Here is a 9530-nt window from a genome sequence, read left to right on the forward strand (position 1 = left end):
CACAGCAAAGCGTGGAGTCCCTGGGCCGTACTCACACAGCAAAGCGTGGAGTCCCTGGGCCGTACTCACACAGGGTGGAGTCCCTGGGCCGTACTCACACAGCACAGCGTGGAGTCCCTGGGCCGTTCTCACACAGCGTGGAGTCCCTGGGCCGTACTCACACAGCACAGCATGGAGTCCCTGGGCCTACTCACACAGCACAGTGTGGAGTCCCTGGGCCGTACTCACACAGGGTGGAGTCCCTGGGCCGTACTCACACAGGGTGGAGTCCCTGGGCCGTACTCACACAGGGTGGAGTCCCTGGCCCGTACTCACACAGCGTGGAGTCCCTGGGCCGTACTCACACAGCACAGCGTGGAGTCCCTGGGCCGTACTCACACAGCACAGCGTGGAGTCCCTGGGCCGTACTCACACAGCGGAGTCCCTGGGCCGTACTCACACAGCACAGAGTCCCTGGGCCGTACTCTCACAGTGTGGAGCCCCTGGGCCGTACTCACACAGCACAGCGTGGAGTCCCTGTGCCGTACTCACACAGCACAGCACAGCACAGCACAGAGTCCCTGGGCCGTACTCACACAGCACGGAGTCCCTGGGCCGTACTCACACAGTGTGGAGCCCCTGGGCCGTACTCACACAGCACAGCACAGCATGGAGTCCCTGGGCCGTACTCACACAGTACAGCACAGCACAGCATGGAGTCCCTGGGCCGTACTCACACAGCAGAGCGTTTTGCTACGGTTTGCACTAATGAATATGACCCAGGGTGAGAACGCTCTCAGAAAACAGTGACGCATTTCAAAAGTTGAAAAGTGCACAAAAACACTATTGCCGTTATCAGCTAGAGAGCTTTGTTCCATTAGTATCAAACCAAATACAGGCACAAATCCATCAACCAATAGCCTATTACACGTTGCTGAAAAGCATTGACGACATTTGACGACAAAAAGCCATTAAAACGTACTGATATAAATAAATCCCATCCCCACAGTTTCCCCTCTCGCTACCCATAACTGAGCCCACAACGACTACCCCATCGCTGATGAGTCAGTGTCTGCATTACAAATGGCACCCTATTCCCTACGGTCCCTGGTCTAAAGTAGTGCACTACGTAGGGAATAGGGTGCCAGTAGTGCACTACGTAGGGAATAGGGTGCCAGTAGTGCACTACGTAGGGAATAGGGTGCCAGTAGTGCACTACGTAGGGAATAGGGTGCCAGTAGTGGACTACGTAGGGAATAGGGTGCCAGTAGTGGACTACGTAGGGAATAGGGTGCCAGTAGTGCACTACGTAGGGAATAGGGTGCCAGTAGTGCACTACGTAGGGAATAGGGTGCCAGTAGTGCACTACGTAGGGAATAGAGTGCCAGTAGTGCACTACGTAGGGAATAGGGTGCCAGTAGTGCACTACGTAGGGAATAGGGTGCCAGTAGTGCACTACGTAGGGAATAGGGTGCCAGTAGTGCACTACGTAGGGAATAGGGTGCCAGTAGTGGACTACGTAGGGAATAGGGTGCCAGTAGTGCACTACGTAGGGAATAGGGTGCCAGTAGTGCACTACGTAGGGAATAGGGTGCCAGTAGTGGACTACGTAGGGAATAGGGTGCCAGTAGTGCACTACGTAGGGAATAGGGTGCCAGTAGTGCACTACGTAGGGAATAGGGTGCCAGTAGTGCACTACGTAGGGAATAGGGTGCCAGTAGTGCACTACGTAGGGAATAGGGTGCCAGTAGTGCACTACGTAGGGAATAGGGTGCCAGTAGTGCACTACGTAGGGAATAGGGTGCCAGTAGTGCACTACGTAGGGAATAGAGTGCCAGTAGTGCACTACGTAGGGAATAGGGTGCCAGTAGTGCACTACGTAGGGAATAGGGTGCCAGGAGTGCACTACGTAGGGAATAGGGTGCCAGTAGTGGACTACGTAGGGAATAGGGTGCCAGTAGTGGACTACGTAGGGAATAGGGTGCCAGTAGTGCACTACGTAGGGAATAGGGTGCCAGTAGTGCACTACGTAGGGAATAGGGTGCCAGTAGTGCACTACGTAGGGAATAGAGTGCCAGTAGTGCACTACGTAGGGAATAGGGTGCCAGTAGTGCACTACGTAGGGAATAGGGTGCCAGTAGTGGACTACGTAGGGAATAGGGTGCCAGTAGTGGACTACGTAGGGAATAGGGTGCCAGTAGTGGACTACGTAGGGAATAGGGTGCCAGTAGTGGACTACGTAGGGAATAGGGTGCCAGTAGTGCACTACGTAGGGAATAGGGTGCCAGTAGTGCACTACGTAGGGAATAGGGTGCCAGTAGTGCACTACGTAGGGAATAGAGTGCCAGTAGTGCACTACGTAGGGAATAGAGTGCCAGTAGTGCACTACGTAGGGAATAGGGTGCCAGTAGTGCACTACGTAGGGAATAGGGTGACAGTAGTGCACTACGTAGGGAATAGGGTGCCAGTAGTGCACTACGTAGGGAATAGAGTGCCAGTAGTGCACTACGTAGGGAATAGGGTGCCAGTAGTGCACTACGTAGGGAATAGGGTGCCAGTAGTGCACTACGTAGGGAATAGGGTGCCAGTAGTGCACTACGTAGGGAATAGGGTGCCAGTAGTGCACTACGTAGGGAATAGGGTGCCAGTAGTGCACTACGTAGGGAATAGGGTGCCAGTAGTGGACTACGTAGGGAATAGGGTGCCAGTAGTGGACTACGTAGGGAATAGGGTGCCAGTAGTGCACTACGTAGGGAATAGGGTGCCAGTAGTGCACTACGTAGGGAATAGGGTGCCAGTAGTGCACTACGTAGGGAATAGGGTGTCGTTTTGGGACGTAGTCATGGTGACTGTGAGCAAAGCGGAAGTGTAGTCCACGTCAGAAAACCTTCATTCACTGAGAGACAACATCTGAGCTCCCGTTATTACTTTCCAAATTCTTCAAGCTCTGTCAAAATCAGTTGTTGATCATGGCTAGTCAACCATTTTTCAGGTCTTTCCATAGATTTCCAAGTAGATTTAAGTCAAAACTGTAACTCGGGACACTCAGGAACATTCACTGGCTTCCTGGTAAGCAACTCCAGTGTAGATGTGTTCTAGGTTATTGTCCTGCTGAAAGGTGAATTCATCTCCCAGTGTAGATGTGTTCTAGGTTATTGTCCTGCTGAAAGGTGAAGTCATCTCCCAGTGTAGATGTGTTCTAGGTTATTGTCCTACTGAAAGGTGAATTCATCTCCCAGTGTAGATGTGTTTTAGGTTATTGTCCTACTGAAAGGTGAATTCATCTCCCAGTGTAGATGTGTTTTAGGTTATTGTCCTGTTGAAAGGTGAATTCATCTCCCAGTGTAGATGTGGCCTTGTGTTTTAGGTTATTGTCCTGCTGAAAGGTGAATTCATCTCCCAGTGTAGATATGTTGTAGGTTATTGTCCTGCTGAAAGGTGAATTCCTCTCCCAGTGTAGATGTGTTCTAGGTTATTGTCCTGTTGAAAGGTGAATTCCTCTCCCAGTGTAGATGTGTTCTAGGTTATTGTCCTGCTGAAAGGTGAATTCATCTCCCAGTGTAGATGTGTTTTAGGTTATTGTCCTGCTGAAAGGTGAATTCATCTCCCAGTGTAGATGTGTTTTAGGTTATTGTCCTGCTGAAAGGTGAATTCATCTCCCAGTGTAGATGTGTTCTAGGTTATTGTCCTGCTGAAAGGTGAATTCATCTCCCAGTGTAGATGTGTTCTAGGTTATTGTCCTGCTGAAAGGTGAATTCATCTCCCAGTGTAGATGTGTTCTAGGTTATTGTCCTGCTGAAAGGTGAATTCATCTCCCAGTGTAGATGTGTTTTAGGTTATTGTCCTGCTGAAAGGTGAATTCATCTCCCAGTGTAGATGTGGCCTTGTGTTTTAGGTTATTGTCCTGTTGAAAGGTGAACTCATCTCCCAGTGTAGATGTGGCATTGTGTTTTAGGTTATTGTCCTGTTGAAAGGTGAATTCATCTCCCAGTGTAGATTTGGCCTTGTGTTCTAGGTTATTGTCCTGCTGAAAGGTGAATTCATCTCCCAGTGTAGATGTGTTCTAGGTTATTGTCCTGCTGAAAGGTGAATTAATCTCCCAGTGTAGATGTGTTGTAGGTTATTGTCCTGCTGAAAGGTGAATTCATCTCCCAGTGTAGATGTGTTCTAGGTTATTGTCCTGCTGAAAGGTGAATTCATCTCCCAGTGTAGATTTGGCCTTGTGTTTTAGGTTATTGTCCTGTTGAAAGGTAAATTCATCTCCCAGTGTAGATGTGTTTTAGGTTATTGTCCTGTTGAAAGGTGAATTCATCTCCCAGTGTAGATGTGTTCTAGGTTATTGTCCTGCTGAAAGGTGAATTCATCTCCCAGTGTAGATGTGTTCTAGGTTAGTGTCCTGCTGAAAGGTGAATTCATCTCCCAGTGTAGATGTGTTCTAGGTTATTGTCCTGTTGAAAGGTGAATTCATCTCCCAGTGTAGATGTGTTTTAGGTTGTTGTCCAGCTGAAAGGTGAATGAATCAGGTTTTGCCTGTGCTTAGCTCCATTCAGTAGATTTTTTTATCCTGAAAAACTCCCCAGTCCTTAACCCTTCTCCTTAACCCTTCTCCTTAACCCTTCTCCTAATGTCCGCAGCTCCAGCGGGAACCTAATTAAGATAATACTAAAAAATCCCCATCAAAATCTGTCTGTTTAAGGTAGAGAGAGATACTCCATGTGGGGTTTCTGCATGGGCTGTGTCTCAAACCACAACATCTGCCGATATCGCCCTTCCACATCTGCGGTGAAAAGGTGGGAGAACTAGAGCATATATATATATATAACTATTATGACTCTTGCGAATACAACGGTGTTCTCCGTTTTGCTCTACGACCCCTACAAGCTTCACAGGACTCGTGTCTGAAGTCGGTACAGCCATCTTCTGTCAACCTCTGCGTGTCGTGTCTGAACAGTTTGGACACCAATATGACCTCATCAAGCCCCACAAGGTCCCCGGTGACAGTTTAAAAAAAATTAAAATAATGGAAGTATTTATGGAGATATTTTAGGCACTAAAATAAGGGGTTAAATTCATGTTAAAAAAATATATATATTAAAATCTTCAGATCATCCTGGCCTTTCTTCTATTTCTCAGATATAGGATAGTCGATTCAGATCATCCTGGTCTTTCTTCTATTTCTCAGATATAGGATAGTCGATTCAGATCATCCTGGTCTTTCTTCTATTTCTCAGATATAGGATAGTCGATTCAGATCATCCTGGTCTTTCTTCTATTTCTCAGATATAGGATAGTCGATTCAGATCATCCTGGTCTTTCTTCTATTTCTCAGATATAGGATAGTCGAGATATCCTGGTCTTTCTTCTAGGATAGTCGATTCAGATCATCCTGGTCTTTCTTCTATTTCTCAGATATAGGATAGTCATTCAGATCATCCTGGTCTTTCTTCTATTTCTCAGATATAGGATAGTCGATTCAGATCATCCTGGTCTTTCTTCTATTTCTCAGATATAGGATAGTCGATTCAGATCATCCTGGTCTTTCTTCTATTTCTCAGATATAGGATAGTCGATTCAGATCATCCTGGTCTTTCTTCTATTTCTCAGATATAGGATAGTCGATTCAGATCATCCTGGTCTTTCTTCTATTTCTCAGATATAGGATAGTCGATTCAGATCATCCTGGTCTTTCTTCTATTTCTCAGATATAGGATAGTCGATTCAGATCATCCTGGTCTTTCTTCTATTTCTCAGATATAGGATAGTCGATTCAGATCATCCTGGTCTTTCTTCTATTTCTCAGATATAGGATAGTCGATTCAGATCATCCTGGTCTTTCTTCTATTTCTCAGATATAGGATAGTCGATTCAGATCATCCTGGTCTTTCTTCTATTTCTCAGATATAGGATAGTCGATTCAGATCATCCTGGTCTTTCTTCTATTTCTCAGATATAGGATAGTCGATTCAGATCATCCTGGTCTTTCTTCTATTTCTCAGATATAGGATAGTCGATTCAGATCATCCTGGTCTTTCTTCTATTTCTCAGATATAGGATAGTCGATTCAGATCATCCTGGTCTTTCTTCTATTTCTCAGATATAGGATAGTCGATTCAGATCATCCTGGTCTTTCTTCTATTTCTCAGATATAGGATAGTCGATTCAGATCATCCTGGTCTTTCTTCTATTTCTCAGATATAGGATAGTCGATTCAGATCATCCTGGTCTTTCTTCTATTTCTCAGATATAGGATAGTCGATTCAGATCATCCTGGTCTTTCTTCTATTTCTCAGATATAGGATAGTCGATTCAGATCATCCTGGTCTTTCTTCTATTTCTCAGATATAGGATAGTCGATTCAGATCATCCTGGTCTTTCTTCTATTTCTCAGATATAGGATAGTCGATTCAGATCATCCTGGTCTTTCTTCTATTTCTCAGATATAGGATAGTCGATTCAGATCATCCTGGTCTTTCTTCTATTTCTCAGATATAGGATAGTCTTCCTGGTCTTTCTTCTATTTCTCAGATATAGGATAGTCGATTCAGATCATCCTGGTCTTTCTTCTATTTCTCAGATATAGGATAGTCGATTCAGATCATCCTGGTCTTTCTTCTATTTCTCAGATATAGGATAGTCGATTCAGATCATCCTGGTCTTTCTTCTATTTCTCAGATATCCTGGTCTTTCTTCTATTTCTCAGATATAGGATAGTCGATTCAGATCATCCTGGTCTTTCTTCTATTTCTCAGATATAGGATAGTCGATTCAGATCATCCTGGTCTTTCTTCTATTTCTCAGATATAGGATAGTCGATTCAGATCATCCTGGTCTTTCTTCTATTTCTCAGATATAGGATAGTCGATTCATTTAGATGTTGTTTTTTTACTATCTGTTGTTCAATGAGTTTCCAAATTTGTTTTGTACTTTTGCTTCTTTCTTTTCACTCTGTCATTTAGGTTAGTATTGTGGAGTAATTACAATGCTGTTGATCCATCCTCAGTTGTCTCCAATCACAGACATTAAACTCTGTAACCGTTTTAAAGTTCTCATTGGCCTCATGGTGAAAATCCCTGAGTGGTTTCCTTCCTCTCCGGCAACTGAGTTAGGAAGGACGCCTGTATCATTGTAGTGACTGGGTGTATTGAGATACCATTCCAAAGTGTAATTAATAACTTCACCATGCTCAAAGGGATACTAAATGTCTGTTTCATTTTATTTTTCTCCATCTACCAATAGGTGCCCTTCTTTGCAAGGCAATGGAAAACCTCCCTGGTCTTTGTGGTTTAATCTGTGTATGAAATTCACCGATCGACTGAGGGACCTTACAGATATGTTCATTAAAATCAATACTAAGGATTCATATGAGGCGAGTGTCTCATATGAAACATGGAAAGTAGGCCGACTCAGCAGACCACAACAAAACAGCAATAAAATGAAATTGCACAACTCCGTGAAAAGGGGAGGTGTGCCTGGTACCATGTACAATCAGCTCCTTGATGTAAAACAGGTTCAGTGAGACATGACGTCCACCACTGTAACACCCTCGCTGGGGGTAGATTGTAAAAAAATCGGTCTTTCGAAAAACCCGCTTCATCCTCCTAAAATGTACATAGTACTATTGACTCCCTTGTACCCATTTCAGACAGGAGATGTGGTAATGTTACCTGTAAGAAAAATCTCTCTCTCTCTCTATATATATATATATATATATATATATATATAAAAGCAAAGTTTATACGACCCTCTATTAAACAGACCACTTACCTTGCAGGTCCAATATGGGGCGGCAGAGTAGCCTAGTGGTTAGAGCGTTGGACCGAAAGTAACCGAAAGGTTGCAAGTTCAAATCCCCGTGCTGACAAGGTACAAATCTGTCGTTCTGCCCCTGAACAAGGCAGTTCACTGGCCAGGCCGTCATTGAAAATAAGAATATGTTCTTAACTGACCTGGTAAAATAAAAAAATAAAAATGACTGTGTATATTTGTTCTCCTCCACCATCCCGGTAAAAGCACTGACAACTGGTCAAGTCAAATATCCTTTTCTTCAACAAGTAGAGACTATTTTACAGCGAGACTGTTAGCATCAGTCTGATATGTAATAAGCAAGGCACATTTTTGGTTAACATTTTGTGTGTGTATTTACTGCCCCCCACGGAGAGAGAAAAGACAAGCAATTTGGGGGATATTTCACAAAATGTATCACTAGACTGACTTGGTGAGAGTCCAGAGGAACTCAGCATCAGTGTCAGTTGCACACCGCTGTTGGGGAAACGGGACACCGCTGTTGTAACGTTGCAGCTTTGCCACCGAGCGACATTGCATCAAAGCAACCATATACCGTGCAGAAAGAAAGCTGACTTCAAAGTCACTGATATAAGGGAGAATTGCGTGAAACCAATTAGTTTACCTTTTGTCATTTATATAGTTAGGTAAGTGTGATTCAGGATGAACAACCAAACAAACAGTTTACTAGCCACGGAGAGGGTGTCTGAAAACATTGTGTCCACTGGTGTAGATAGATAAATAGTTTCTAGTCTTGGAAGATCAGCGCGATTGAAATCGGTGAACTTCAGTCTCTGAACAACAAGCACAGTCAGAAATACTACATATTCCCCGGTGCACAATGCATTTGTTACACATGCAACAAACAAACCAAAAAAAATAAAAGCACTGTATATCTGCCAAGGCCCTTAAACCGACTGGTGAAAATGGGCCAAGAATTGCAAGGGAACAACTTAGGAAGTCAGTAAAGTGTGAAGGTATAACATGTAGCTGGCAGTCGCATAGCAGGCTAACCAAGCTAATCAATACTGCATCACACAACCGAGATTGAATCACTCACGAAATGTGGGCACGAATTTCACACCAAAAAACCACACGCGCACACAGCAAAAACAACCAAAGCCCACAGGTGTACTTACGACGTGTAACTTTCCGTCGCTTGTGTTGTGTTAAATCCCGTGTGTTAAACCCGGTCTGACCTTCCGTTGAGGGGAAACAGACATACTGCTAGCTGACTGTGCTGCCGCCATGTTCCTCCGACTGCTCTGTGCTGCTGGCTGCTTGTTTATCTCGCTAACAAGCCTTCCCCCACACACACACTACCACTACCATACACACACTACCACACACACACTACCATACACACACTACCACACACACACACACACACACACACACACACACACACACACACACACACACACACACACACACACACACACACACTACCACACACACACTACCATACACACACTACCACACACTACCATACACACACACACACACACACACCACACACACACACATACACTACCACACACACTACCACACACACACACACACACACACACACACACTACCACTACCATACACACACTACCCCACACACACACTACCACTACCACTACCACACACACACTACCATACACACACTACACACACACACACACACACACACACACACACACTACCACACACACACTACCATACACACACTACCACACACTACACACACTACCATACACACACACACACCACCCACACACACA

General features: G+C 44.8%; 1 protein-coding gene and 1 long non-coding RNA gene across 6 annotated transcripts in view; one reads left to right on the top strand and one right to left on the bottom strand.

Annotated features, from left to right (window-relative positions):
- The window catches only part of LOC118382809 (nuclear receptor coactivator 2-like), a 248574-nt gene extending 239409 nt beyond the window's left edge, over positions 1-9165 (bottom strand). The window contains exon 1 of the mRNA XM_052484032.1: positions 8901-9165. The gene's annotated coding sequence lies outside the window, so the exon portion shown is untranslated. The remainder of the gene's footprint in view (positions 1-8900) is intronic.
- LOC127912931 (uncharacterized) lies at positions 2954-4464 on the top strand. Of its 5 annotated transcripts, XR_008084141.1 has the most exons (6): positions 2958-3253; positions 3626-3762; positions 3935-3953; positions 4014-4046; positions 4099-4169; positions 4282-4464. It is a non-coding gene; the product is annotated as an uncharacterized LOC127912931 (long non-coding RNA). The 5 variants fall into 5 exon arrangements; XR_008084142.1 differs by having other exon boundaries at positions 2954-3253; positions 3678-3762; positions 4014-4169; XR_008084143.1 differs by lacking the exon at positions 4099-4169 and having other exon boundaries at positions 4263-4464.
- Positions 9166-9530: the final 365 nt, after the last annotated feature.

This window comes from Oncorhynchus keta, chromosome 28 (assembly GCF_023373465.1).
Source record: "Oncorhynchus keta strain PuntledgeMale-10-30-2019 chromosome 28, Oket_V2, whole genome shotgun sequence".
NCBI lineage: Eukaryota > Metazoa > Chordata > Actinopteri > Salmoniformes > Salmonidae > Oncorhynchus > Oncorhynchus keta.